The sequence below is a fragment of the Hyperolius riggenbachi genome, chromosome 10 (genome assembly GCF_040937935.1).
Source record: "Hyperolius riggenbachi isolate aHypRig1 chromosome 10, aHypRig1.pri, whole genome shotgun sequence".
NCBI classification, from domain to species: Eukaryota; Metazoa; Chordata; class Amphibia; order Anura; family Hyperoliidae; genus Hyperolius; species Hyperolius riggenbachi.
The window spans coordinates 241756723-241782309 of record NC_090655.1 but is presented as its reverse complement, the minus strand read 5'-3'; the positions used below and the strand labels follow the sequence as shown (position 1 = coordinate 241782309).

Sequence of the window (25587 nt, the reverse complement as noted above, 5' to 3'; positions counted from 1 at the left end):
ATATATAAGCCAGGTGCTGCTTGGTCTGAGAACTTGCTCTTTCTCTTCCAATGCAGGACAGATGGGTAACAATTGGTAGAATGTAGTGGCAGTTAGGTAAGAATCATTAGATTCTAGTGGCAGGCAGGTAGTGATTGGTAGAGTCTGTTAGTGTCTAGTTACAGGCAGGTTGTGATCAGTAGAGTCCAGTGACAGGCAGGTAGTGATCGGTAGAATCTAGTAACAGACAGGTAGTAATGGTAGAGGCTGGTGACAGGCAGGTAGTGATTATTAGCAGAGTCTAGTGAAGGCAGGTAGTAATGGTAGAGTATACTGACAGGAAGGTAGAGATGGGTAGAGTCTAGTGACGGGCAGGTAGAGATGGGTAGAGTCTAGTGACGGGCAGGTAGAGATGGGTAGAGTCTAGTGACGGGCAGGTAGAGATGGGTAGAGTCTAGTGACGGGCAGGTAGAGATGGGTAGAGTCTAGTGACGGGCAGGTAGAGATGGGTAGAGTCTAGTGACGGGCAGGTAGAGATGGGTAGAGTCTAGTGACGGGCAGGTAGAGATGGGTAGAGTCTAGTGACAGGCAGGTAGAGTCTAGTGACGGGCAGGTAGGGATGGGGAGAGTCTAGTGACGGGCAGGTAGGGATGGGGAGAGTCTAGTGACGGGCAGGTAGGGATGGAGAGAGTCTAGTGACGGGCAGGTAGAGATGGGTAGAGTCTAGTGACGGGTAGGTAGAGATGGGTAGAGTCTAGTGACAGGTGATTGTAGCAATAGATAAAGGTAGCAGATGAGCATTGACAAATAAGTGTGGCAGGTAGTAGGTGGCAGGCTATTATATACCACTTGGTGGTAGTGGGGGAATTGGCAGCGAGTCTCTAGTGGGCAGCACGGTGGCGTAGTGGGTAGCGCTCTTGCCTTGCAACGCTGGGTCCCTGGTTCGAAACCCAGCCAGGTCAACATCTGCAAGGAGTTTTTATGTTCTCCCCGTGACTGTGTGGGTTTCCTCCGGGTACTCCGGTTTCCTCCCACATCCCAAAAAACATACAGATACGTTAATTGGCTTCCCCCTAAATTGGCCCTAGACTACGATACATACACTACACAATACATACATAGACATAGGACTATGGTAGGGATTAGATTGTGAGCTCCTCAGAGGGACAGTTATGTGACAAGACAAAATACTCTGTACAGCGCTTCGGAATATGTCGGCGCTATATAAATACTAAATAATAATAGTGACAGTGGACTGGGTGATGCTGCAGAAATTGGCAACTTTCTCCCCTTTCAGCTCCTGCTCACACGACTCTGCTAGCTCACATCCCCAAGGTCCACACCCTGGGAGCACTAATAGGGAATCATAGCACACCCTTTATTCCTAGGATGCTTCAGGCACAGGGCCTTAGCTAGCCTATGTTTAGAAACGGCAAAGGTCAAGTTCTTGTAAAACATCAGGATGTCACCATCTCTCTCTCCATGCAGGAGTGGCAGTATATAGAAGCGCACAAGGACCTCTACAAGGACATCAAGATGGAGTATCGCCTTACCAGATAAGAGGAGACTTTCATATCTTGTAAAGGAGAGAGCAGTATAGAGGGTCCTCTTTATTCCCAGGATTGTCCACAGGAAGATCCCAAAATCCCCCACCATAATCAGGTAGATGCAACTGAAGTTCTACAACTCTTCTATGCAGTCTTAGTTTACTATTTGTAATGTGTGATATGTACTTTCTTCTATGATTTTTTGTTTTGTTTAGGCTGAAGAACTGGCCGAAACAAATGTCGATATTAACTACTTAACTATTTCACATTCCTGGACGTGAAACTCACGTCCAGGAAGCCATGTGCGCTCCTGCGCGTCCACGCGGCCGATCGCGTGCACGCGCGCGATCGGCCGGCGGTTTGTTAGCCAGTGAATCAGTGAATCGGGCAACGGTGCCCGATCACTGATTCCTCTCCCCCGCAGAAAAAGCGACAGCTTCTCTCGGAAGCTACGCTTTTTCTGCTTCCTATGTCGCTCTAAGCGTACGTGGTACGCTTAGAGTGACGTCACTGTAAACAACTCATGGCTGCCATCTTGTGGCCAAAAAGTAAACTACATCTAAATGTTAAATAAAAATAAAAATACACATATATTTACAAAAAAAATACAATTTCAATCCCACCCTCCCAAAAATACCCACATAAAATGTTTAATTAAAAAAAAAAAAAAAACATTACAATTAAAAAAAAAAAAAAAACACAAATATTTACCTAAGGGTCTAAACTTTTTAAATATCTATGTAAAGATGAAATATTTCTTTTTTTTTTTTTATTATAAGCTTGTAAATAGTGATGAATGCAAAACGGAAAAAATGCACTTTTATTTCCAAATAAAATATTGTCGCCATACATTGTGATAGGGACATAATTTAAATGGTGTAATAAACGGGACAAATGGGCATATACAATACGTGGGTTTTAATTATGGAGGCATGTATTATTTTAAAACTATAATTGCCGAAAAGTGAGAAATAATGATTTGTTTCCGTTTTCTTCTTATTCTTCCTTTTAAAATGCATTTACAGTAAAGTGGCTCTTAGTAAAATGTACCCCCCAAAGAAAGCCTAATTGGTGGCGGAAAAAACAAGATATAGATCAGTTCATTGTGATAAGTAGTAATAAAGTTATAGGCTAATGAATGGGAGGTGAACATTGTTCGGATGCATGAAGCGAAAAACGACTGAATGCGAACTGGTTAATGACCGCGTCTCCGGTTCACGGAGTTCTGCTCCGTGAGCAGCCTGCTAGCCGCCGATCGTGGCTAACAGGCTGTTAGTAAACAAAAGGGGAAAGAAATCCCCTGTGGTCTCCAGCAGCGCTGTACGAGATCAGCGATCCCTGGCCTCTGGCTGATGCCTATGAGAGGCGGGGAACAGAACGGATTGCCGTCCTGTTAATTTCTGTAGCTGAGGTAGGGGGAGGGAGAGAGAGCCTCCTGAGGCAGAAAAAAAAGTGGCTGCAGCGGTCGGACACCTCTGATGGCATGTCCCCTTAGGGACAAATGGGAGGGAAGTCCAATCACCATGCTTCTTAGCTGGACTGGGCAGGTGGCTGAAAAGCCTGAACAGCCCAATGCAGCAAGAAATGGCATGGTCTTTAGGGGGGTTTAACACTGCGGTCCTCAAGTGGTTAAAGAAGAAGAGGAGGAGACAGAAGTGAAAGGGTGGCCGGCAGTGTATGGAGGAGGGGGACATAATGGTGACCAGTGAATTAGGAATGCCAGTTTCAGGTGAAGAAATAACCTTACCTGACCTATTCTATGCTGACACTGAGATACTCTCCATCCCTCATTAGTTATAAGCTGCTCGCCATTAGTATGAATTATCCTTTAGGTCCCTTGCACACTGCGTCGCACTGCGGTACTCTTCCCTGCCACAAGGGACATGCAAGTCTATGGTTACTTGTACTATTCATGTGACACGGTGCAACGGAAGTGTCCTAATCTCCGCAGTGCCGATGCAAAGGCTGCAGCGCATTACCGCATGAACCACGCTTACCGCACAGATCATGCAGTAATGCAAGTCAATGGACGACACAGGCAGTGTGCACAACGGGAGGGCATTGCGGCACACATGGGTGGGCTGACGAGGATCCCAGTGATGTACTTCCTGCCCAGCAAGGAGTATGTCACTAAATACAAAATAGAGCAGGGCCTAATGTCCCAGTTACCACCACGGTAGTGTAGACCAAATGTCCATTGCAATCTTTGGCCAACTTCCAAAATCCTCATACACTCGCAAGGATTTTGGAAAGTGGGCAAAGAGGCCATTGGGCATTTGGTCTATACTACCGGTGGTAACTGGGACATTAGGCTCTATTTTGTATTTACCCACTTAAGGACTGCAGCCTTAAAACCCCTTAAAGGAGTTGTCAGGCCAAATGTAATAAAATAAATGCTACTTACCGGGGGCTTCCTCCAGCCCCAAGCTCCCAGGACCCTCCCTCGCCGCAGCTCTGCCCGCAGCCGTTTGCCGGAGCTCCGACCCGGTCCCCGGCGATGACATCAGAGCGTCCTGGAGGTCGCTCTGTACTGCGCCTGCGCGATCGGCGCTGTCAATCACCGCCACGTGGACCGGAGCGGACTGCGCAGGTGCAGTAGTTCAGCGCCTGCGCAGTCCGATCCGGCCCACGTGGCGGTGATTGACAGCGCCGATCGCGCAGGCGCAGTACAGAGCGACCTCCAGGTTGCTCTGACATCATCGCCGGGGACCGGGTCGGAGCTTCGGCAAACGGCTGCGGGCAGAGCTGCGGCGAGGGAGGGTCCTGGGAGCTTGGGGCTGGAGGAAGCCCCCGGTAAGTAGCGTTTATTTTATTACATTTGGCCTGACAACTCCTTTAAAGGGATACTGTAGGGGGGTCGGGGGAAAATGAGCTGAACTTACCCAGGGCTTCTAATGGTCCCCCGCAGACATCCTGCCCGCGCAGCCACTCACCGATGCTCAGGCCCCGCCTCTGGCTCACTTCTGGAATTTCTGACTTTAAAGTCAGAAAACCACTGCGCCTGCGTTGCCGTGTCCTCGATCCCGCTGATGTCATCAAGAGCGCACAGCGCAGGCCCAGTATGGTCTGTGTCTGCGCAGTACACTCCTGGTGACATCAGCGGGAGCGAGGACACGGCAACGCAGGCGCAGTGGTTTTCTGACTTTAAAGTCAGAAATTCCAGAAGTGAACCGGAGGCGGGGCCGGAGCATTGGGGAGTGGCTGCGCCAACACAGGATGTCTGCGGGGGACCATTAGAAGCCCCGGGTAAGTTCAGCTCATTTTTTTTTTAACTTTCTGTGCTGACATTTTTCAAATAAAGTAAAATTTCTATATAAATGTTTGTCTAAATGTATTGTGCTACATGTCTTTGATCAATAAATGGACACTTATTGGATTTTTTTGTTTTGTTTGGGTAAAAGTTATAGCGTTTACAAACTATGGTGCAAAAAGTGAATTTTCCCATTTTGAAGTATCTCTGACTTTTCTGAGCACCTGTCATGATTCATGAGGTGCTAGAATTCCAGGATAGTATAAACACCCCCCAAATTACCCCATTTTGGAAAGTAGACATCCCAAAGTATTCACTAAGAGGCACGGAGAGTTCATAGAAGATTTTATTTATTGTCACAAGTTAGTGGAAAATGACACTTCATGACAAAAAAAAAATCTGCCATGGACTCATCATGCCCCTCTCTGAATACTAGTGTTGCTCGGATAGTACTTTTTTAAAATCTGAATTGATCCGGATTTTCAGATATCCGGATCCGGTTTGGATGTCCGAATCCGACCTTTTTAGATATCCGCATGAACGCGGATATCCGAACGCATTATCCGCGAATATCTGACCTATTCGGATATCCAGGTAGAGAAACCAGAAGTGCCTTTTAAATTGCTTTAAAACCATTTCTAACCTTTAACACCTTATAGCCTCTTACCCTTCCTCCCTCCTCCTCCTCCTCCTCCTCCTCCTCCTCCTCCTCTGGAGGATCTTGTCTTCCAGGGATTTGTAGGATGTCAAAAGCACGCTCACATACCTTGGCCAGGAATCGAACCCAGGTCCACTGCTTAGAAGGCAGCTCTCCTCACCGCTATACCACCAGTGGCCAGGAGTCAAACCCAGGTCAACTAACATTACAGGCTGAAGCCAGCCATTTCACTCATCTCTTCAACTACAAGAAAGGCCCAGGAGTAGTCTTAGCTACCGTAATATCTATGTTACGGCATGGCCCTTATTACACTTTCTCTTACAGGGCTTTGGAAACCGTTTTGCTCATGTGATAAAGCGAGGTGCAAAAATGAAATCATGCCTAGCAGAGGATGGTTTCAATCCATCAACCTCTGGGTTATGGGCACAACACACTTCTGCTGAGCCACTCTGCAGTCTGCTTACATTTGTATACAATCTTCAAGTTTAAGAAGGGTACATGAGTTCCCTTCACAAAAGGCAAGGGTGTCCCTGGGTGGGCTTGAACCACCAACTTTTCAGTTAACAGCCAAATGCACTAACCAATTGTGCCACAAGGACTGTGTGTATGTTATGGCTGCTAAATGGCTATCTGGGGTTTTCTTTGGACTACTGTTGAACACAAAATGCAAGGCCATCCCTAGCAGGAATGGTTGCATGGCCACCTAGCTTTTCATCCTTCCCACCCTTGCCCTGGAATCTTCCAGACTTCAAATTGCTGTCCTTTGCTGTGTGAGTTACACCAGCATCATCCAGGGGGGGCACGTGATCTTTCTGATTCTGAAGTCTTGGATTCAATCTTGTAAGCAGTTTCACCATGTGTCCCACTGCTTTCATCTAGCAAATTAGGCAAATAAGTAAGCTCATTTTTCTCTAGTGTATAAAAGTTTGGATATCCGAGTTACCCGGATATCCAAAATCCGGATGAGCATCTCTGCTGAATACTTTGGGGTATCTACTTTCCAAAATGGGGTCATTTGTGGGGTGTATTTACTGTCCTGGCATTTTGGGGGGTGCTAAATTGTAAGCACCCCTGTTATGCCTAAAGTTGCTCATAGGACTTTTGGGCCCCTTTGCGCACCTAGGCTGCAAAAAAAAGTGTCACACATGTGGTATCGCCGTATTCAGGAGAAGTAGTATAATGTGTTTTGGGGTGTATTTTTACACATGCCCATGCTGGGTGGGAGAAATATCTCTGTAAATTAGAATTTAGATTTTTTTTTTTTTTTTTTTACACACAATTTTCCATTTACAGAGATTTTCTCCCACCCAGCATGGGTATGTGTAAAAATACACCACAAAACACATTATACTACTTCTCCTGAGTACAGCGATACCACATGTGTGACACTTTTTTTGCAGCCTAGGTGCGCTAAGGGGCCCAATGTCCTATGAGTACCTTTAGGATTTCCTAAAAGTACTCATAGGACGTTGGGCCCATTAGCGCACCTAGGCTGCAAAAAAGTGTCACACGTGGTATCGCCGTACTCAGGAGAAGTAGTATAATGTGTTTTGGGGTGTATTTTTTTTTACACATACCCATGCTGGGTGGGAGAAATATCTCTGTAAATGACAATTTCTTTGATTACACACACAATTTCTGCTAACTTGTGACAACAAAGTAAAATCTTCTATGTACTCACCATGCACCTCACGGAATACTTTGGGGTGTATTCTTTCCAAAATGGCGTCGTTAGTGTGGGGTCTGTCCTGGCATTTTAGGGTCTCCGCAATCATTACATGTATGGCCAGTATTAGGAGTTTCTGCTATACTTCTTATATTGGGCATACGGGTAATGCACTCTGTTTGCCATTCATTTTTCCTTTTAGCCCAATCAATCAATCAATCAATCAATCAATCAATGTGGATGAAAAAATATCTGCCAAAAAATGTGAAAAAAAGAGGAGAAGGTGTCTGCCAGGACATAGGAGCTGCCACCCAAAAATGTCCAAACCCACTCAACTCGTGTGCCCTGGCAAACCCGATTTTGGATGTGGATGAATAAATCATTGCCAGAGTTCTTGTTTGATACAAAGTGCTTGCCAAAGCATATGAACTCCAACACTGCCCCTCAGCTCGCATGCCTCGGCAAACGTATCTTTTTTTTTTTTTTTTTTTTTTTTTACTGCGGAGGAGAAATCTCGTCCTGCAGCGCTGCCACACCAACTTTGTGTAACCTGACAGTTGCGCAAAGCTTCTGTCAGGATGCACTATCAGTGCTGCAGCTGGTTGGTCGGTCGGTCGGTCGGTCGACCTGAAAGGGTAACGGTTGGAAAAAAGAGAGAAGAAAAAAAAGGAAAAAAAAAAAAGCAGCAAAGCCATAACTTCATTAACATCAACTTTTATAAACTTTATTGAACATTTTTAAACCAAACATTAACATTGGGAACCAAACAGTAACTTTTTTGCCTACCTGTTGTGTTTTTTTTTTTTTTTTTTCTTACCTTTCCGAGGACGAACCTCTCCTCCCCCATGGGACAATGTGCAAATTGCACAGAGATGTGGCGAAGTACATTATGCACTTTGTCCCAAGTGAAAGGAGAGGTTTCTGGCAGCCCTGTGTATTTGGGTCTCTGGAAACCGGATGTCTGGGTTCACACCGCATATTGGCGTATCCGGTGGGTCGCGCACACTGCATCGCCCAAAACAGACCTTCAGGGAATACCGCAAGAGTAGCATTCAACTTGGTAATCGCATTCACCCTAATAATTAACTGTGTCGCCGTAGACTAACTATTATTATTATTATTATTATTTATTGTATTTATAAAGCGCCAACATATTACGCAGCACTGCACAATAGATAAATGGGTTAACATACAAGGTAGAACATACAGGAAACTCACAACAAAACAAGATCATGCAAATGATTTGATAACAATAGTGTCATAGGTCAAAATAGAGACTGTTCTTGTCCACGAGAGGGGTGATTGTCAGTAAGATTGCATAATCAAGCTGGAAACACTAGGGAGGAGGGCCCTGCCTGAGGCTTACAATCTAAAGAGTGGGGGTGGAGACAATAGGTGCATCTTTTGAGAGGGTGTCTAACAGAACATATGGTGCTGATGTAAGGGGGTATGCGAGCATGAAAAGGTGAGTCTTGAGAGCTTGTTTGAAGGTATTAAAGGTGGGGGCGAGTCTGATGGCTGGTGGGAGCGAGTTCCAGAGAGTAGGGGCAGCCCTGGTGAAGTCCTGCAATCCTGCATGTGACTGAGATATGCGTGGTGCGACTAGGCGCAGGTCATTGGAGGATCTGAGGGAGCGGGCTGGTATGTGCCTGTGGACCAGATCAGACATGTAGTTAGGGCAGGTCTTGTGCACTTATTTGTAGGCCAAGCACAGGATTTTGAAATTGATCCTAAAGCTGATGGGGAGCCAGTGTAGCGCTTTACAGAGCAGGGTTGTAGGGGCGCTGCAGTGAGAAGAATGTATCAGTCGGCGATCAGTGGCTGCCGCATTAATTACAAATTGAAGAGGGGCAGTACGGTTAGAGGGGAGGCCAGACAAAAGAGAATTGCAATAGTCTAGGCAGGAGATGACAAGGGCGTGGATAAGGAGTTTAGTGGTGTCAGGGGACAGTTAGGAGCGGATCTTGGAGATGTTGCGTAAGTGGAAGTTGCAGGATCTGTGGGGTGTAAAGGAGAGTTCAGAGTCCAGTGTAATGCCTAGATACCAGGCCTACCCAAATTGCTGCAGAAGCCACGCAGTAACGTAGGCATGCACTAGGGGGGGGGACCGCAAAGTGTGACTTTCGCTAGGCAATTTTCCCCATCACACCAGTGTGAAATAGCACAGAGACCCTTGTGTGCCTACTTCTAGGTCTTGAGTTCCCTACTCTCTAAAAGTGTATCTGCTCATGATACCTCTGGAAACACTCCCCTTGGCACAGGCCAGGCTGGTCAGGACAGGTGGGACAGTAACAGTGGTGTCACGCCTTATTCTAGCCCTGCTGCAGACATGACAACGTTTTCTTGTGATGCTGTAACGATTGTGGAACTTTCTCCATGATCAGCGCACAACGCGTGCGCTGACACAGCGGAAATCCTCCACAAGCGTATATTTGCAGGCACCCAGCAAAAGGTGCTACGCACCTGTAGAGGGAAATTCCTGTCGGCAGATGGCACTGGGGAGTGCAGAGGAACCAATCCTCTGTACCTCCACAAGTGTCAGACAGGAATTGTACGAAGCGCAGAACGCAATCGCAAGAGGCGATTGCGAATGAGATTGAGCAAAGGGACAGGTTGTATGTGTGTGCACCAATCCAGTCGCCACCCCACGACCACACAACAGCAGATATGAAATAGGAACGCGATCACGAGAGGTGCGATCGCCAGACGTGACACAAGGCAGATCAGAATAGAATACGAGGGTAGCAAAGGCACAGCAAATAATACAATAAGGAGATACGGAAAATAACAAACGCTAGCTAACCGCGAACACCGCACTCATTCGCAACAGTGCATGCGGTTATGCGCGGTCTCCACGTGATAAGCACAATAGAGACAAGCACGCCTAACTAACCATCGACAGACAAACATGAAACAGAGGACGCGAGCGCTTGCTTAACGGTTACCTCACCGAGCCTCCAGCAAGCATAGCAGACAAGACAGACAAACGAAAACAGGGACAAGCGAGAGATAGGATCCACAGCACTAGCGAAAAGTGGCTAGCGCGATCCAGGTACAGAGTAGCAGAACAGAAGGATCCCCAGCGCTAGCGAAAAGTAGCTAGCGCGATCCCAGAAGACAGAACAGAAGGATCCCCAGCGCTAGCGAAAAGTAGCTAGCGCGATCCCAGGAGACAGAACAGAAGAGATAGCTGGTAGCAACCGCTGCACCAGCTATACTCCAAGAACAGAGATCAGAACCATTTCCTGTCGACCACCTTTGGGACAGGATAATGGCAACAGGCAAGACAAGACAGAACAGGCAATACAGATAATACAACCTGACTGGGCTAGAAGGGGAGCCTAAAGCAACCCCCAGGAATTAACTATACTAGATAGCAATGGCTGACACTCCAGCAGTGTCCATCAGGAACAGACCATGGAAAGGAAATGACCAGCAAAGCCTTCTGGGAAACATAAAGCTCTTATAGTGCCAGTCATCAAAGAAGGCATGTAGGGGATTTGCATAACGAATGTATGCAAATTCCCCAGCAAGAGAACAGACCAGAAACTTGCAATGGAAAGACAGGTCTCTGTTCCAGAGACCTGCAGCCCACAGACTAGAGGAATGGACAAACAGCTGTCTGCCTGTGCAGCCAGCTGAGCGGATCATCACAGATGCGTTGATTTGGGGTACTCGGAATGGGAAAGGCGTAGTGCCTTTCATGTAGCCGGCTAACTACATTTTGGGGTTGGGCCACGGCACCTCCTGGATACAGGCGTTCCATAACGATCTCTTCCTGGAATTTAAGGAAAGATCCAGTTCTACTAGCCTTACTGTAGAGAACAAAGCTGTTGTAAATAGCCAGTTGAATTGGATAAACAGACACTTTTTTTATACCTGTCTGGTTTTTCGGGAAACTAAATAGGGCCCTAATACGGTCATTGAAGTCCACCCCTCCCATGTTAGCATTATAGTCCTGGACGGCGAGGGGTTTTTCAATTGCCTCAGTTGCCCGTTGAATTTGCACTGTCGTGTCTGTGTGAATGCTGAACAGAAGGTAAACATCCCTCTTGTCCTTCCATTTCACCGCGAGCAGGTCATCGGTACACAAGGCAGCCCTCTCCCCCCGTGCAAGCCGGGTACTAACGAGCCATTGGGGGAAGCCCCGGCGAATAGGCCGTGCGGTGCCACAGTAGCGGATTCCTTCTATCTTTAAATGCTGATTAGAGTTGGGCCGAACCTCCGATTTTAGGTTCGCGAACCGGGTTCGCGAACTTTCGCGGAACGTTCGGTTCGCGTTAAAGTTCGCGAACCGCAATAGACTTCAATGGGGATGCGAACTTTGAAAAAAAAAATAATTATGCTGGCCACAAAAGTGATGGAAAAGATGTTTCAAGGGGTCTAACACCTGGAGGGGGGCATGGCGGAGTGGGAGACACGCCAAAAGTCCCCGGGAAAAATCTGGATTTGACGCAAAGCAGCGTTTTAAGGGCAGAAATCACATTGAATGCTAAATGACAGGCCTAAAGTGCTTTAAAACATCTTGCATGTGTATACATCAATCAGGTAGTGTAATTAAGGTACTGCTTCACACTGACACACCAAACTCACCGTGTAACGCACCGCAAACAGCTGTTTGTACTAGTGACGGCCGTGCTGGACTGGTGCGCACCATGGCGAGAGTGCAGGTTTTGGTGGCTTTACAGCCCATATGGTCGGCCTGGCTGATGTAGCTGAATGACAGAACAGTGACTGTCCAGCTGATCAAATTTGGTCTGACCACAATGAAGCAACGACCTTATTATCTTTTGTGTGCCCCCCGAGACACTCATCTAGGCGCCGGTCATTGCTTCATTGTGATACGCAAGCCCCTTCACCACGGCAAGGTAATGATCACGAAGGGGAATGGGCGCATGTACATGCCTTTTCTTTTGTTGTTGCAGCTGCCCTCAGTGCAGCCAGAAAAATTAGGCAGTCATGTACACGCACCATAAAAATTATTACAGCGGCCGCTGCTAGCAGCGGCCTAAAAAATTCAGCAATCCGCCTGGAGTCCCGGACCCTGTTGGTGGTGGCGGAGAAGGTAGTGAAGCGGCCTGCAGGCAGACATGCTGTGTGGAGGGACTGGGAGCGACTTAGTCTTTTTGGGGCAGGCCAGGCAGCCAGTCACACGGCGTGCAGGCAGAGATGCTGTGTGTGCGGGGACTGACTTAGTCTTGGGGCGGGCAGCAGCCCTCCGGGCGATCCATGCCTCATTCATTTTGATAAAGGTGAGGTACTTAACACTTTTGTGACTTAGGCGACTTCTCTTCTCTGTGACAATGCCTCCAGCTGCGCTGAAGGTCCTTTCTGAGAGGACGCTTGCGGCAGGGCAGGAGAGAAGTTGGATGGCAAATTGGGACAGCTCTGGCCACAGGTCAAGCCTGCGCACCCAGTAGTTCAAGGGTTCCTCATCGCTGTTCACAGCAGTATCTACATCCACACTTAAGGCCAGGTAGTCGGCTACCTGCCAGTCGAGGCGTTGGTGGAGGGTGGATCCGGAAGGGCTACGGCGAGGCGTTGGACTAAAGAACGTCCGCATGTCCGACATCACCATGAGCTCGCTGGAGCGTCCTGTCTTTGACTGCGTGGACACGGGAGGAGGATTAGTGGCAGTGGTACCTTGCTGGCGTTGTGCCGTCACATCACCCTTAAAGGCATTGTAAAGCATAGTTGACAGCTGGTTCTGCATGTGCTGCATCCTTTCCACCTTCCGGTGAGTTGGTAACAGGTCCGCCACTTTATGCCTGTACGGAGGGTCTAGTAGTGTGGCCACCCAGTACAGCTCATTCCCCTTGAGGTTTTTTATACGGGGGTCCCTCAACAGGCAGGACAGCATAAAAGACGACATCTGCACAAAGTCGGATCCAGTACCCTCCATCTCCTCTTGCTCTTCCTCAGTGACGTCAGGTAAGTCAACCTCCTCCCCCCAGCCGCGAACAATACCACGGGAAGGTTGAGCAGCACAAGCCCCCTGCGACGCCTGCTGCGGTTGTTCTCCTGCCGCTGTCCCCTCCTCCTCCTCCTCCTCCCCCAAAGAAACACCTTGCTCATCATCATCTGAGTCTGACTCGTCTTCTGCACACGACCTCTCTTCTTCCTCCTCCTCCCCCCTCTGTGCTGCCGCAGGTGTTATGGAAACAGCTGGGTCTGATGAAAATTGGTCCCATGCCGGTTCCTGCCGTAACGGTTCCTGGTCACGCTCATTCGCAGCTTCATCCGCCACTCTACGCACAGCACGCTCCAAGAAGTACGCATAGGGAATTAAGTCGCTGATGGTGCCCTCACTGCGGCTCACCAGGTTGGTCACCTCCTCAAACGGCCGCATGAGCCTGCATGCATTTTTCATCAGTGTCCAGTTGTCGGGCCAGAACATCCCCATCTTCCCAGACTGTTTCGTTCTACTCCAGTTGTAGAGGTACTGGGTGACGGCTTTCTTCTGTTCTAGCAGGCGGGAGAACATGAGCAGGGTCGAGTTCCAGCGAGTGGGGCTATCGCAAATGAGGCGTCTCACCGGCATGTTGTTTTTATGCTGAATTTCTGCAAATCGTGCCATGGCTGTGTAAGAGCGCCTCAAATGCCCACAGAACTTCCTGGCCTGCTTCAGGACATCCGCTAAGCCAGGGTACTTTGCCACAAATCTTTGAACCACTAGATTCATGACATGTGCCATGCAGGGTATGTGTGTCAGCTTCCCCATATGCAAAGCGGCAAGCAGATTGCTGCCGTTGTCGCACACCACGTTGCCTATCTCCAGGTGGTGCGGGGTCAGCCACTCATCCACCTGTTTCTTAAGAGCAGCCAGGAGAGCTGCTCCAGTGTGACTCTCCGCTTTGAGACAAGCCATGTCTAAGATGGCGTGACACCGTCGTACCTGGCATGCAGCATAGGCCCTGCGGAGCTGGGGCTGTGTAGCTGGAGAGGAGAACTGCCACTCAGCCAAGGAGGAGGAGGAGGACAGCGAAGAGCATGTAGCAGGAGGAGAGGAGGTGGCAGGAGGCCTGCCTGCAAGCCGTGGAGGTGTCACAATTTGGTCCGCCGCTTTCTGCTTGCCATTGTTCACCACCAGGTTCACCCAATGGGCTGTGTAGGTAATGTAGCGGCCCTGCCCGTGCTTGGCAGACCAGCCATCCGTGGTCAGGTGTACCCTTGACCCAACGCTCTTCGCAAGAGATGACACCACTTGCCTCTCAACTTCACGGTGCAGTTGGGGTATGGCCTTTCTCGAAAAATAAGTGCGGCCTGGCATCTTCCACTGCGGTGTTCCGATGGCCACAAATTTACGGAAGGCCTCAGAGTCCACCAGCCGGTATGGTAACAGCTGGCGAGCTAACAGTTCCGCCACGCCAGCTGTCAGACGCCGGGCAAGGGGGTGACTGGCCAAAAGTGGCTTCTTCCGCTCAAACATTTCCTTCACGGACACCTGACTGCTGCTGTGGGCAGAGGAGCAGGAACCGCTCAAGGGCAGAGGCGGAGTGGAGGAGGGTGCCTGTGAAGGTGCAAGGGAGAAAGCGGCAGAAGCAGATGATGCACCTGAAGGAGGAAGAGGAGAAGGAGGGTGACTTTTCTTTTGTGTGCTGCTGCTGCTTTTGCTCAGGTGGCCATCCCATTGCTGTTTGTGCCTTTTTTCCAGGTGCCTTCGTAAGGCACTTGTCCCTACGTGAGTGTTGGCCTTTCCACGGCTCAATTTTTGTTGGCAGAGCGAACAGATGGCTTTGGTCCGATCTGAGGCACACACATTAAAACATTTCCACACCGCTGAGCCACCCTGGGATGTGGGCACTATGGGGACCTCAGCAGCTGATGCTGAAGGGCAAGTTGGCTGGCTGTACATAGGTGGCGATACATGGTGCCGGACTCTGCCACCAGCTGTTTCTGACGAAGAGCTGCCCCAGCTTCTTTCAGCAACTTCTCTCCTCCTACTACTCTCTGACTCCCCCTCTGAACTGTCCCCCTCTTCATCTCCTCTATTGGGAACATACAGAGGATCCCTATTACCGTCATCATCGTAGTCATCCTGCCCAGCTTCGCTTGCCTCAGACAAATCCAAACTTGCACCATCAGTAGGTCCTTCATCCTCCTGACACGTTACATCCATAGTGTTGCCGCGTAACTCAGACATATTAGCTGGTGAAAATTCATCTGGCTGTAACAACAATGGCTGTGCATCAGTGATTTCAACACTAAATAATTCTTGCGAAGTGTCAAATGCAGCGGAAGTGGTGCTAGTAGTAGCGCTGGTGGCTGAGCAAGATGAGGTGTTCTGTGTCGCTAAATACTCAACCACGTCCTGACAATCTTGGGAGGTGATGGGACGTGCCTTCTTCCGAGCACTGTACTGTGGGCCAGGTCCACACGAAATTACATTTACACGACCTCGCGCAGACCTGCCGGGTGGCCTTCCTCTGCCTCTGCCACTACCTCTTCCTCTTCCTCTACCTGTTTTGTCCATATTGGGTATGCACGGAGTGGTATATCACACTGCGTGCACTCACGTAGGTAGGTGGGTTCACTTAACTGCACAGGTATGCGCACTGATGCGGTTGGTTCACTGAACAGAACAGGTATACAGTGGCGGGTTCACAGAACAGGTATGCAGTGGCAGGATCACTGAACACAATAGGTATGCAGTGGCGTGTTCACTAAACAGGTATACAGTGGCGGGTCCACTGAACAGAACAGGTATACAGTGGCGGGTCCACTGAACAGAACAGGTATACAGTGGCGGGTCCACTGAACAGAACAGGTATACAGTGGCGGGTCCACTGAACAGAACAGGTATACAGTGGCGGGTCCACTGAACAGAACAGGTATACAGTGGCGGGTCCACTGAACAGAACAGGTATACAGTGGCGGGTTCACAGAACAGGTATACAGTGGCGGGTCCACTGAACAGAACAGGTATACAGTGGCGGGTTCACAGAACAGGTATGCAGTGGCAGGATCACTGAACACAATAGGTATGCAGTGGCGTGTTCACTAAACAGGTATACAGTGGCGGGTCCACTGAACAGAACAGGTATACAGTGGCGGGTCCACTGAACAGAACAGGTATACAGTGGCGGGTCCACTGAACAGAACAGGTATACAGTGGCGGGTTCACAGAACAGGTATACAGTGGCGGGTCCACTGAACAGAACAGGTATACAGTGGCGGGTTCACAGAACAGGTATGCAGTGGCAGGATCACTGAACACAATAGGTATGCAGTGGCGTGTTCACTAAACAGGTATACAGTGGCGGGTCCACTGAACAGAACAGGTATACAGTGGCGGGTCCACTGAACAGAACAGGTATACAGTGGCGGGTCCACTGAACAGAACAGGTATACAGTGGCGGGTTCACAGAACAGGTATACAGTGGCGGGTCCACTGAACAGAACAGGTATACAGTGGCGGGTTCACAGAACAGGTATGCAGTGGCAGGATCACTGAACACAATAGGTATGCAGTGGCGTGTTCACTAAACAGGTATACAGTGGCGGGTCCACTGAACAGAACAGGTATACAGTGGCGGGTTCACTGAACAGGTATACAGTGGCGGGTCCACTGAACAGAACAGGTATACAGTGGCGGGTTCACAGAACAGGTATGCAGTGGCAGGTTCACTGAACACAACAGGTATGCAGTGGCAGGTTCACTGAACACAATAGGTATGCAGTGGCGGGTCCACTGAACAGAACAGGTATACAGTGGCGGGTCCACTGAACAGAACAGGTATACAGTGGCGGGTCCACTGAACAGAACAGGTATACAGTGGCGGGTCCACTGAACAGAACAGGTATACAGTGGCGGGTCCACTGAACAGAACAGGTATACAGTGGCGGGTCCACTGAACAGAACAGGTATACAGTGGCGGGTTCACAGAACAGGTATACAGTGGCGGGTCCACTGAACAGAACAGGTATACAGTGGCGGGTTCACAGAACAGGTATGCAGTGGCAGGATCACTGAACACAATAGGTATGCAGTGGCGTGTTCACTAAACAGGTATACAGTGGCGGGTCCACTGAACAGAACAGGTATACAGTGGCGGGTTCACTGAACAGGTATACAGTGGCGGGTCCACTGAACAGAACAGGTATACAGTGGCGGGTTCACAGAACAGGTATGCAGTGGCAGGTTCACTGAACACAACAGGTATGCAGTGGCAGGTTAACTGAACACAACAGGTATGCAGTGGCGGGTTCACTGAACAGGTATACAGTGGCGGGTCCACTGAACAGAACAGGTATACAGTGGCGGGTCCACTGAACAGAACAGGTATACAGTGGCGGGTCCACTGAACAGAACAGGTATACAGTGGCGGGTCCACTGAACAGAACAGGTATACAGTGGCGGGTCCACTGAACAGAACAGGTATACAGTGGCGGGTCCACTGAACAGAACAGGTATACAGTGGCGGGTCCACTGAACAGAACAGGTATGCAGTGGCAGGATCACTGAACAGGTATGCAGTGGCAGGATCACTGAACAGGTATGCAGTGGCAGGATCACTGAACAGGTATGCAGTGGCAGGATCACTGAACAGGTATGCAGTGGCAGGATCACAGTACAGGTATGCAGTGGGCTGAGGGCTCACTGAACAGAACAGGTATGCAGTGGCAGGATCACTGAACAGGTATGGAGTGGCAGGATCACAGTACAGGTATGCAGTGGGCTGAGGGCTCACTGAACAGAACAGGTATGCAGTGGCAGGATCACTGAACAGGTATGCAGTGGCAGGATCACTGAACAGGTATGCAGTGGCAGGATCACTGAACAGGTATGCAGTGGCAGGATCACAGTACAGGTATGCAGTGGGCTGAGGGTTCACTGAACAGAACAGGTATGCAGTGGCAGGATCACTGAACAGGTATGGAGTGGCAGGATCACAGTACAGGTATGCAGTGGGCTGAGGGCTCACTGAACAGAACAGGTATGCAGTGGCAGGATCACTGAACAGGTATGCAGTGGCAGGATCACTGAACAGGTATGCAGTGGCAGGATCACTGAACAGGTATGCAGTGGCAGGATCACTGAACAGGTATGCAGTGGCAGGATCACTGAACAGGTATGCAGTGGCAGGATCACAGTACAGGTATGCAGTGGGCTGAGGGCTCACTGAACAGAACAGGTATGCAGCCAGGAAGAAGTTAAGCCTAACTAATCTTTCCCTATATGAGAGACTGCAGCAGCTCGCCCTACTCTCACTAATGCAGGCACACGAGTGGCCGTAATGGCCGCCGCTGCCTGCCTTATATAAGGGGGGGTGGGGCTCCAGGGGCTAGTGTAGCCTAATTGGCTACACTGGGCCTGCTGACTGTGATGTAGAGGGTCAAAGTTGACCCTCAGTGCATTATGGGGCGAACCGAACTTCTTCCGCAAAAGGTTCGCGTGCGGTACCCGCACGCGAACCACCTACGTTCGCGCGAACCACGTTCGCCGGCGAACCGTTCGGCCCAACTCTAATGCTGATAGAGGGCCACACTTGTGTAAAAGTTGTCCACATAAAGATGGTACCCCTTCTGGAACAAAGGTGACACCAAGTCCCAAACAATCTTGCCACTCCTCCCCAGGTAGTCAGGGCATCCGACCAGCTCCAATTTTGAGTCTTTTCCCTCATAGACCCTAAAACCATAAGTATAGCCTGTGGCCCTTTCACAGAGCTTATACAGTTTCACCCCTTACCGGGCGTGCTTGCTTGGGATGTACTATTTGATGCCAAGCCGCCCGGTAAAATGTACGAGAGACTCGTCTACGCAGATGTTCTGTTCAGGGGTACAAGCATCTGCAAATTTGGATGACAGGTGGTCTATGAGGGGCCGAATTTTGTGGAGCCGGTCATAAGCAGGGTGGTCACTTTGATGACAGGTTGTGTTGTCATTAAAGTGCAGGATCATCTCAAATCATGCCCTGAACATGACAGCAGAGAACATGGGCATGTGATATATTGGGTGCGTAGACCAATAAGACCACAATACATTCTTTTTGACTAGACCCATGTTAAGGAGAAGGCCCCAAAAAGTTTTAAGTTCAGAAACTTGGAGTGATTTCCCCCCGAAAAGGATGGGCAAAAAAAGCTTCTCGGATTGGCGGTTATGTATTGTGTGGCATAATGGTTGGTCTCAGCCACAATTAATTTGTAGCGATCCTCGGTGCAGAACAGATGAAAAAAGTCTAGGGCCGATCCTAGATTATCTGTCTCCACCTGGACTCCAGACTAGGCGGTGAAAGGGGGCAGTATGGGTGCGGCAGAACCAGGGGATTGCCTATTGGGATTTGCCAGCACCTCTGGAAGACTATGGGTAGTACGGGCCCGTTTTCTTGGTGGCGGCGACTCGGGTCTTAATGCACATGCCACCGAACCAGTTTCAACTTCCATTCTGGTGCTCACCACTTCACCAGGGTCTATGGAAGTACTAGGGGTAGGTCCAGGAGATGCCGTGCTGCTGGTGTATGCCTCACCATGAAACCTCAGACCAGCGCTAGCACCACTATGCTGCCCTTGAGGCTGATCCTGCTCCACCTGCGGTCCAGTGACATGGGGTGTGGTATGCCTGGCTCTAGCCGGGACCTCAACCACATCATCGCTATCAGTCAGAGAGCCACTGCTGTCTCCAGGTTCGAACTCTGACACAGAAGATTCGTCGGATGAGTCGTCCTAATCGTCCTCATCCAACTGGGCCTGTACACCTCATCATCGGAATACCCCTTTCTTGCCATGGTGGATTGCTAAATTAATGGGGTATTCCTCTGAGACTAACCAGGAAAAAGAGCACCTACCTAGCAAAAGGGAGTACTTGTGGAGTAGAAAGCTGTGGTCGCTGTGTTTTGATAAAAAAATAAAAAAAAATAAAAACTGATCTTTACAGTGCCACAGCTATTGTACAGTGTTTTTTGCAGTGATCAGAAAACATTCTGTCACTGCGGTGGGGCGGGCTGAACACAAGGGCAGGCGAACGATCAGGCCTGATCGGACAAACACTGCGTTTTTAGTGGATCCTAGTGACTTTAATATAGATCTGACTGCGATCAGTAATGATCACTTACAGATACTATATAGTACCATTGCTGATTAGCGACAGTGATGACGCTAATCAGCGACTAATTAGTGACTGGTGCGGTGGGCTGGGCACTAACTAACACTAACACAGGGGCCTAGCTGACTGGCCTAACTGCTAACACTAATTATACTAAAAAAGTGACAGTTTTCACTAATCACTGTTTTTAGATCACTAGGATAGCGACCGGGGGGTGGGGGGGTGAAGGTGATCAGGGGGCAATCAGACAGCAATGGCGGCAATCAGAAACAATCACAAACAATCAAAGCCAATCAGAGGGCAATCAAGGCAATTACAACACAATTAGAGCCAATAAGAGTGATTAGAGGCAATCAGAAGGCAATCAAAGCCAATCACGGGGCAATCGAAGCCAATCACGGGACAATCAAAAACCAATCACGGGACAATCGAAGTCAATCACAGGGCAATTGAGCCAATCAAAGCACAATCAAGCGTTACAGACAGGAGATTAGAGGTACACAATGGCAGGGGGGGTGATCTAAGGTCAGGGGGGAGTGATCAGAGAAGGATCTAAAGGTGATCAGGAGCCCGCAGTGACAGGTGGTGATGGGGTGATTGATAGGTGATCAGTAGGTAATTACAGGGGAGAATATATGCAAGCAATGCACTGGCGAGGTGATCATGGGGGGTTTGTGGGCGATCTGAGGGTGTGGGCAAGTGATTGGGTGCCCGCAAGGAGCAGATTAGGGTCTAATCTGATGGGTAGCAATGACAGGGGGTGATTGATGGGTGATCAGTGGGTGTTTGGAGGGGAGAACAGATGTAAACAATGCACTTGGGAGGTGATCAGGGGGGAGGGGGGTCTGAGGGCAATCTGAGGGTGTGTGTGGGGGTGATCAGATGCCCGCAATGGGCAGGTTAGGGTCTGATCTGATGGGTGGCAGTGACAGGTGGTGACAAGGGGTGATGGACAGATGATCAGTGGGTGATTACAGGGGAGAATAGATGTATACAGTACATGGGGGGGGGGGGATCTGAGGGTGGGGGGGGATCAGGAGCCCCTAGGGGGTAGTTTAGGACCTGATGTAAAGGATAGCGTTGACAGACAGTGATAGAAAGTGACTGATGGGTGATTGGGTGCAAATAGTACACTGAAGGGTTGATCGGGGGGGGGGGGGGGGAGGAATCTGAGGTGTGTGTGTGTGTGTGTGTGTGTGTGTGTGTGTGTACTTACAGTGCTGCCGTCCTCTCTGGTGGTCGGTCGATCGACAAAGTGTATTATACAGTTTCTATTGGCTAAATCAAAAAGTTACAACCCGCCGGCGCTGCTAACTGGTTGATGTCATGGGTAGGAGCCTAATGCTGCCGATTGCACGCACTTGATCGCCTGTAATCCCGTCCTCCAGGTGCCGCCGCCCATCAGCGTTACGCGGTCCTGGGGGAGCCACCTTGCTGCCGCCCATCGGTAGTGGGCGGTCGGCAAGTGGTTAAAGGATAACTGTAATTAAAGGTATATGGAGGCTGCCATATTTATTTCCTTTTAAGCAATACCAGTTGCCTGACTATCCTGCTGATCCTCTGCCTCTAATACTTTTAGCCGTAGATCCTGAACAAGCATGCAGCATATCAGGTGTTTCTGACATTATTGTCACATCTGAAAAGATTAGCTGCATGCTTGTTTCTGGTCTGATTCAGACACTATTGCAGCCAAATAGATCAACAGGGCCGCCAGGCAACTGGTATTGTTTAAAAGGAAATAAAGATGGCAGCCTCCATGTTCTTCTCACTTCAGTTATTATTATTATTTATTTATAAAGCGCCAACATATTCCGTGGCACTGTACAATGTAAGAAAACAAACAAGGGATCCATAATGATACAGACAATGATATACATCAAATATGAACACTGATACAAGATACAGCACTGCTGATTACAATAGCAAATTTAACATGATGACTAAAATGTATAAATGGCTAACAGAGTGCAAGCAATTAAATTAATAACATTCCATGACACAAAAGGGTGAGAGCCCTGCCCTTGTGAGCTTACAATCTAACGGAATGGGGTGGAAACAAGAGGTGGGAAGTTGTAGTTTAATGTTCTTGTTCAATTATTCACCTAATTGTTTGTACAGGGCTCACCATAGACTTTAAAATCTATTGTGGACAGATTATGGAACCCAGGAGCGCGTACCGATTTGTGTTTATACAATGAGTATGTCACTAACCAGAGGAAGGCCTATGCATATGACTCTGTCACCACACCGTGGCGCAGGGTCATATGAAGCCCAATTTCTGCTTTACGATAGAGTGCGCGGAACGCATCACACACATCCCATGTAAAACTGGCCTTAGTCTTTTTTAACGATCGTGTGCAGCAAAAGAGCTCTGGCCAAATTATCGTACAGTTATTTAGCTTGAAACTTGTGTTCCTTGTATAATGACTATGCCTAGATGTTAGTTATACAACCTCTGTACTCTGTGTGACAGAAACCTATTCATCATAATGTGATCATTCAGGATCGACCAACTTTTCATACAATGCAATCTGAAAAATCTGATCAAAAGTACAATCCTTCACAAAAAAATGTGCCCAGTTTCCAATTCTTATGAGATCTTTTTTTAAATCCCTTACCAAGCTTAAAGGACAACTGAAGTGAAAAGAAAATGGAGGCTGCCATATTTATTTCCTTTTATACAATACTAGTTGCCTGCTGGTCTATTTGGCTGCAGAAGTGGTTGAATAACTCCAGAAAGAAGCATGCAGCTTATCTGTCAGATGTGACAATAATGTCAGAAACACCTGATATGCTGCATGCTTGTTCAGGGTCCATGGCTAAGAGTATTAGAGGCAGAAGATCAGCAGGGTAGCCAAAAAACGGGTATTGTCTAAAAGGAAATAAATATGTCAGCTTCCATATCCCTCCCGCTTCAGTTGTCCTTTAAAACCTGTTTCGCTCATCAAGTTTTTCTTTGGCTAATGACTGGTCAGCAGGGCCGGCCTTAGGTTTCACAGCGCCCTGAGTGTAACCAGATTTTGGTGCCCCCCCCATTCATGCTCTTTGCGCACACGCACATCCAAGTGCAAGATCCCCTTTGGTGTATATAGGCAGATTTATCCCCTTTAGTGCATGTAGGCATTTCCACCCCCCCCCCCCTTTAGTGTATAGAGGCAGATTTCCCCTTTAATATATATATATATAGGCAGATCCTCCCCTTTAGTGTATATAGTCCGATCTCCTTTTAGTGTAAACAAGCAGATCCCCCCCCCCCTCTTTAGTGTATGTAGGCAGAACCCCCCTCCTTTTAGTGTAAATAAGCAGATCTCCCCCCCCCCCTTTAGTATATATAGGCAGATCCTTTTGGTGTATATAGGCAGATCCCCCCCCAACGAGGGGCGGTGCAACTGGCATGCACAGCTCACACAGACTCAGCAAGAAGCAGCAGCAGGTTCATGGAGTCTTCACCCCCATCATCCCCAGCGGCACCAGGGGGTGAAGCTACCATTCGCAGCAGCCACAGACAGACCCGGAGCCCGCAGCTGCAGCCAGCAGGTCGAAATGCGTCCAGGGCTAGTTGAATCACTTGCACCCCCCTGGAAGCCGGCGCCCTGAGCGACCACTCCAGTCGCTCATGTCAAAGGCCGGCCATGCTGGTCAGTTTTACCGCCTGCATGGAATATGAAGGCCAACAGATTCTAAAAACTATCAACAGACTGTGTAGGTAAGCTGTTATCCTACGTGGAAGTTTCAAAACTGGCCAATCAGAATTGGACCTGTGTATCCGCCCTGAGGGCCCTTTCACAATGGGGCAGTGCGGTGCGGTATTTTTACCGCACCCCACTGAAAGTCTATGGTCTCATTCATACTACCTATGGTGCGGTAAGCTGTGCCGAAAAGTGCCCTATGTAATGCGAGTGCATACCTGCATTGCTGTGCGGCTCCTGCGGAGATCTGCGGCAGACCAGAAGTCGTGTAAATCTATGGAGAAGCAGGGTTTTAAAAAAATGTTGACGGCATTACAGCGCACATTACGGCACGCATAAGTAAGCATCACTTCCTTTTTGGCTGAGAGCCCAAGGGGATTACTGCATACTAATACCTGAAAGGCTGTTTTTGGCAGTGCGGTGCAGCCCCCGAGCTGCATTGCACCTTGCCGCCAATCTGCAGTCTGAAACGAGTCTTTAAGAGAACCTGTAACAAAAAAAAACTCCTCTGAGGGATACTTACCTCGGGAGGGGGAAGCTTCAGGGTCCCAACAAGGCTCCCCCGACCTCTGAAGCTTGGAGGAATCCAGCTTTGGCTCCCCCGACAAGCGGTGATATATTTACGTCTCCGCTGTTAAAGTGAGCCTACAGACTAAAAATCGGCAGCACTGAAAAGGCTTGGTGTTTCTTTAACAGTTTCACAGCATCAGAACTTGTTTTTTTTTTTTTTTTTAACCCAAGCCTCATTTATAGCTAAAGAGAAGAAAACTGCCCGGGCATTTTTCCCCTGATGCTGTGCAAAGCTTGATGGGATTTCTGATGTTCTCGTTCTGCTGTTTTTGGTGCAATTTTTTATTTTTATTTGAGATTTGAAGCCTAGTGCGCAGCTGGGAGGGGTGATCAGGACACAGGACAGTTGGAACTGTTTCTCATGCTCCCCGTCACCTCCTTTTAACGAAAAAGATGGCTGCCCCCATGACATCACAAACATTTGCCTGTTCTTTTAAAACAGGTGGGTAAGAAATATATTGCCTATCTATTTTAATTAACATAACTAATGTAACTTAATGACAGTATGTTTGTTTAGGCTGACGTTCCCCTTTAAGTGTTTGAGCTGCATACAACCTATCCTCTCCTACGATCACCTGTCTATCATCTGCACTGCCTCCTGGACACTTGTGGTGGCTGAACAAGTGAGAGTTAAATGCATGAGCACTGGGGGGTGGGGGGGGAGCATAAGAACATTTGGGGGGACGGCAGCCGGGGATTCCGTCACGTTTGTTGCTCATCCCGATATCGCATGCCCTTACTGCTGCACACCTGATCAACCACATTGGCCAGAGATTTTCCAACTTGCTCAATTGATATATTTGACTGATCAGGCATGCCAATTTTCTTCCGATTTTATAATATCAAATTGGATGGTTAAAGGGACACTTAAGTCAAGCAAAAAAAGAGTTTTACTCACCTAGGGCTTCCAATAGCCCCCTGCAGCTGTCCGGTGCCCTCACCGTCTCCCTCCGATTTCCTGGCCCCGCCGGCAGCCACTTCCTGTTTCGGTGACAGGAGCTGACAGGCTGGGGACGCGAGTGATTCTTCGCGTTCCCAGACACATTAGCACCCTCTATGCTGCTATATGGTATATGATATATGCTATAGCAGCATAGATGGCGCTATTGTGGCCAGGAACACGAAGAATCACTCGCGGCCCCAGCCTGTCAGCTCCTGTCACCGAAACAGGAAGTGGCTGCCGGCGG

The 25587-nt window shown here is 48.9% G+C and overlaps 1 protein-coding gene across 1 annotated transcript in view; it reads left to right on the top strand.

Moving 5' to 3' along the window:
• The first annotated feature begins 1539 nt into the window (after window positions 1–1539).
• Window positions 1540–25587, top strand: part of LOC137535059 (gastrula zinc finger protein XlCGF66.1-like) — a 45360-nt gene continuing 21312 nt past the window's right edge. Inside the window, exon 1 of the mRNA XM_068256826.1 lies at window positions 1540–1641. The gene's annotated coding sequence lies outside the window, so the exon portion shown is untranslated. The remainder of the gene's footprint in view (window positions 1642–25587) is intronic.